General features: G+C 50.4%; 1 long non-coding RNA gene across 1 annotated transcript in view; it reads left to right on the top strand.

Annotated features, from left to right (window-relative positions):
* LOC128134958 (uncharacterized) overlaps nt 1-5,487 on the top strand; it is a 32,308-nt gene that overhangs the window by 8,176 nt on the left and 18,645 nt on the right. The gene's annotated exons all lie outside the window — the stretch shown is intronic.

Below are 5,487 nucleotides of genomic sequence, written 5' to 3'. Positions count from 1 at the left end.
GGGCAGGAATGGGGCGCTCCCAAGGCTTTCCAACCATCCTTCCCCAAACACGCCTGGAGACCAGGTCCTGAGGCATCAGGGCCACCGTGCTGGTGCAAAGCTTCCAAGATGGCATCTCCTGGAGTGGGGTGCTGGCCAGGAAGAACTCTGTGCAGTGCTTGGGACCGGGGCAGCCCCCTTCACCTATCCAAGGCAAAGGGGTGTAGGTGGGGAGCTGCTGGCACATAGGCGTGCATAGGTGTCCCAGCCACCACCGTGGTGGGGACTGTAAGGACAGGCAGGAGGCTGCTGCATCTACAGTCCTGCCAGCTGTCCCCAATGGTTTGAGGACATTTCCCCAGCAGGAGCAGCGAAGTTTCCTCCCTTTTCTCTATCTCCAGCCTCTCCAGCAGCTGGGGTGCACACCTAGTTGTGCAGAGCAGGGGCTGCAGATTGTGGGCAGAAATCCCTGTTTCACCACCTTCTCCACCCAATTTTACCCGGTGGCTTCTCAGCCCTTGGTACCACTGTCACCATCCCACCAGCTCCCCACAGCAAAGCACCAGTCCTGTTTCTCTGCTCACCTTCTGTGCCTCTCAGCTGGGAGCCAAGTGGGGCATATCAGTCTCCTGTTTTGGGTAGGGCATTCCCAGCTGGAGCTCCTCCAGGAAACCACACCCCAAGTGATATCTCTGGGTCAGCACAGGAATCGTCAGCCCAGCACTGTGGCTCGGCACTCCCAGCAGCCATGCGGGTGACTTGGCCTCCATGACAAGCAAGCCTGTCCTCAGAAAGGGGACACCAAGGTAATGGTGTCCCTCCGAAACCCAGAGTCTTCCCTGGAGCATGCCGTCTTCTGGTGGACTTGGTCATGTACAGCACAGGTGAATCGTTTCTCTTCCCATAATTATGGGTTCCTGTTTTTCTTATGAATATGGTGTTTCCTTTTCCAAATGTTTTTCTTTTTATTTGTATTTTGTTAAGTTTCAAAAACTAAGAATTTTTTATGAAAAACTTGTTTTGCTCCCTTCCCAAAACATCCCAGCCTGGTCTGGCTGGGCTGACAATGTGGTCACAACTTCTGAGACCCTGCCCGCAAACCTGTATCTTTTTCTGACCTGCATTTCTACCTCCTTCAAAAATATTTGGGAAAAAAAATAGCATTGTGCTACACTACTTAATTGAAACAATGCTGGAACCTTGGGTATGCTCACAGCTGAATGTGGGAGAGGGACTCTCCATTCTCCAGCTGACACAAACATGGGGAATTTGACTTTGAGGTGGCATCTAATAGGACCATCTAATTACACAGCATCTAGAACTGAGCCTCATGAGGTCGTGAGCAAAGATTTCCTTATAACCATCTTAGGAGCTGAAGGGTCAGGCTGGTAACGTGTCTGCACAGAAGGGTCTGTTTGAGCCAAAGGCATCTAGCAGGGGTTGTGTCTACTGCCTTTGGTTCATCAGAGCTGGACTGAGTTGAGGTCTTCTACCTTGGAGCTCATTCATCCATCCTGCTAAACCTCAGAGAGCTCTTCCTTAGGCAGCCCAGCCTCACCAGTTCTCATCTTTCTGAGGATCTCAGAGGGAAAGTCCTGGAGATGCCAGTGCCTGCTCTGACCATGCTTTGTCCAGATGGACCATGATTTCCCCAGAGAGCCACGTTCTCACAATATAATTGCTTCTCATGTCCCTGCATGTTCTGGAGCCTTGTGATGCCACTGTAGAGGGACCCATGGCAAGGCCAAAATGTCTGGTCTTCCCAACCCCATTTAAAATAGTTGTGTCAGAGTAAAGGATATGACCCTGGACCACCAGTCTCCAGGGACTCACTGCTGTGTGGCAGACCAGGCTGAGGGTACCAGCTGAGACCAGAACCTCCTCAGACTTTGTAAGAGCCCATAGTTCCTTCTCTCCATCAGAGGAGCACAGTCCCCTCTCGGGATCCTTTCTCACAGCCACTGCTGCTAGCTCTTGGCCTGGGAGGTCCCATCTTCTAGCGTCAGACAGCCCTACTTAGAGATGGCTTGATGGAAAGGTATAGGTGAATTATTCCAGAGACAGAGTATGTCTTTGCCTTTCTGGGGTGCTCTCATCAAGAGGGAAATGGCACTGCTCTTTTCTCCTTGGTTTCAACTGCACTTGGTCTGTTTCAGCCTCTTCTTAAGGTTGTCAGTGACTCTTTCAGCAATCTTGATCTTGCAGTTCTGATGATGGAGTTTCTTGCTGGATCCATACTTTTCTTAATATTTTGCCACACACGGAGATGCTTTGCCAGCTTTTGCACTGGGTAAGTGCCCCATCTTCCCTCCCAGGATCACCATCCTATCTGAATACAAGCCTTCATCTCATGCTCATGCCAGCTTGGCATGACCTCCCACTAAGCTAGAGGTGTCCTTGGCCAGATAAATGAGCTGCATTCAGCCTTAAAGCTCAAAGGCAACACACTTGCAGCACAAACCCTCTGTGCCTGTAACCTGCTGACCACTTTGAACCACTATGCAGCCTTCATGATGAGCTTGATGGGAGACACCATTCCTGTTGCTGAAGGACCCAGGAAAGCTGAGTCCTGGTGCAAACTCACACTTTCTCTGTGTCTTGCTGATCAGGCTCCTCTTCAACAAACTCAGCCTGCTCTGAGGGTTTGGGAACAGGAGTCAAGGGATCAAAGCAACCAGGGTAACTAATGTCCCTGCAGTTCTGTAAATCTTATGAATGGCTCATAAAGACTTTGGAAGGGGATGAGTGAGCAGACCTAGCCAGGCACTGCTGGGATGGGAACTCCACCAGGAGTTACTACAGAGAAATCATGCCCGGTTCATGAAGTCCCTCGGCTATGACTGGTCTAAAGATTGGAGAGTATCCAAGAGAGGTCTCATAAGTTTGCTCTGCTTTTGTCCTCTCCCCTGGGTTTCTACTGTTGAACACCACCCAGGGACCTTGACTAGAAGGACTTTTGGCATGACCTTGTGCAGCCACCAGGTTCTTGTGTAACTTGGGATAGGGCTCAGATGCTGAACAAGATGGGGAAGTCTCACGTCAGTTCCAGAGGGGGCCCAGGTGATAGTCTCTAGATCTAGTTCAAACTTTCTGTTTCCCTTTTGGGAAGACCTATTCCCTTGACCACCAACTTCCGCAAGTCACATGGACAATTAACAGCTGTGTGTATCTGTTTTTTGGAAGGAGTTTTTTTTTCTCTGAGGACCAAAGGCAGGACTAGTTCCCATTCCTATGGAGTCTAGCATCTGGAAGATTTTGTTCTTCTGCCCAGAGCTAAAGACTGTTTCCTCTGTTTTGCTTTGTCTGTCCAACTGAAAATCCCACCAGAAGGGTTTTGTTAAAGCCCTCAGAGTTGAATACTCTGTCTACATGTGTGTATATGGCAATGCATAAGACAGGTATGGGTAGTTGGGACCTGAGCCTCAGCCTTGCTAAGGGCCGCGGGCTTTGTTCTCAAAGGAACCAGCCTTGCCTAAGTCAGCCTTACCTTTGCAGCTGGTCTCAAGCTGGTGAGAGGAACCTCCATAAGAAATGTCAGAGTCCCACTAGGGCAGCCTGCCCCACTGCAGTGTGCAGTGCTGGGGTGGAGAGGTGGGGGGAAACCCCCTGCCAAGAGGGGGAATTGCCATATTGCTGTGTGGATCGTAGGTGATGGAAACCATCATAGGTGATGGAAACCGTCATCGGTGATGGAGGCCACCATAAGTGATGGAGAAGACAGGGAGGCCTGAAGGGGCTGTTGCTGCAAAGTCTATCAGCTTTTGCTGTGACAGAGGAACTCAAGAGGCTGGAGGCAGCTGCTCTGACAGAATGAAACTGGAGCCCATATCCCTCCCTCCTGCAATTAAAAAGGTGGAAAAGGGGAAAAGAGCAGCATCGCTGGTGACCTTTCCCTCTTGCAAATCTCAGCCCGCCTCACTTCATACACCAGCATCAGGAGCAAACAGCCGGGCTGGGACCTGGCAGACCAGTAGTGGCACAGAACTACCCAAGGAGGTTGGCCGTGTGTGTGTGTGTGTGTGCACACCAGAGTGCTTGCTTTCTTCCAGCCTGCAGGCTGCTTCGGGGAGGGGGAGCGGGAAGGGTTAGCTTGCCAGCTTCTCCCGAGGTCCACTGAGAGGTGTCTGTAGGGCTCATCTCGAAGAATGTCAGAGTGCATGTGCTCCGCGAGACGGCCTTTCAGAAGGCATCAGTCCCGCTGTCACGCAGTGGACCACAAATCGGGAGTGACAGCTGTCTCTGTGTGCACCATCCATCTGTGGCAAATGTGTCAGCTAGCTGAACACTCCCGAGGAAACTGCTACGGAGCCGGGAGAGGAGGAGGAAGAGAGAGAAAGGGGGAGTGAGAGTGAGAGAGAGGGGGGAAAAAGCAGCAGCAACAGGGGCGAAGACCAGCAACACGTTAACTCAGCAGGGCCAAGGGTCCTAAATGGTCTTGGAAGAGAGAGGCAAAGGGCCATTGTGTGGTGGGCACCTCCACTGCTCCGTAGAGATGCCCACTAAATAACAGCCCTTTGCCCTCCCAATCCAAGAACCTCAAAGCTCTCCATAAACATTAATGATGCCATAAAGCTGTCCCAAAAGGTGGTATTAGCAGTAATGGTTCAACAGTGGAGGGAGGAAGACAAATGGACTTGTCCAAGACCATAGCTGAAGGTGCAGCAGACCTGGAAAGAGGACGCAGCAGTCCCAGTGCCACCCCAGCTGCTCGCTGCTGCTCAGGGCCAAGGAACAGGCCAGCTGTAGAGGACATGGCGAGACAGTGTAGCTGTTCCCTTTTCTCCTATGGATATCATAGAATCATAGAATCATAGAATCATTTTGGTTGGACAAGACCTTCAAGATCATCGAGTCCTCTCCCCTCTTGTCCTTTCTGTCACACTGAATTCTTCATCCTGGGTGAATTTGGCGCTGATAGGAAATCGCAGTCATGGGTACTGCTACTGTCTTACCATTCTTCTGAAGCAGGTACTGTATGGTTAACAGAGAGATGTCACCACTTCCCTTGATTTTCTCCACCCATCCCATTCAGTTGTGCTTGAAGAGGTGATTTCTTGGGCTGGAAGAAACTTGGTACTTGTAGACCACTCACTCTTTAGATGATACTAAGAATGTCAGTTCACCTCACTTGGCATGCGTTTTTGATGTTTTTGCAATAATACCTATTGAGATCCTCTATCACAAATTTACCATGGGTACAAAACAACCTTAGGATTGTTGTACCAACTTTTGGGAGCTACTACTAAATTATGCATGAACTGGAGTCTTCCTAATGAAAAGCTCCTTGGAGTATTACCTATCTAATCCCAGAAACTAAGGAACTGGAAACCCCAGGCCACCAGCCATAGCTACCCCAGCAGAGACACACGTCTCGTCACCAGCTCGGCCTTGAGAACCAGCAACAATGTGAGTCTTTCTGCAGTTGAAAGGCCAGTCTTCATTTTTGGACAAAAACTATGTGTAGGCACCTTCAGGGCTGTTTGGAAGGGGGCAGAAGACTTGCCTCTT

This window comes from Harpia harpyja, chromosome 21 (genome assembly GCF_026419915.1).
Source record: "Harpia harpyja isolate bHarHar1 chromosome 21, bHarHar1 primary haplotype, whole genome shotgun sequence".
Classification (NCBI taxonomy): Eukaryota; Metazoa; Chordata; class Aves; order Accipitriformes; family Accipitridae; genus Harpia; species Harpia harpyja.
This window is presented reverse-complemented; position numbering and strand designations above follow the sequence as displayed.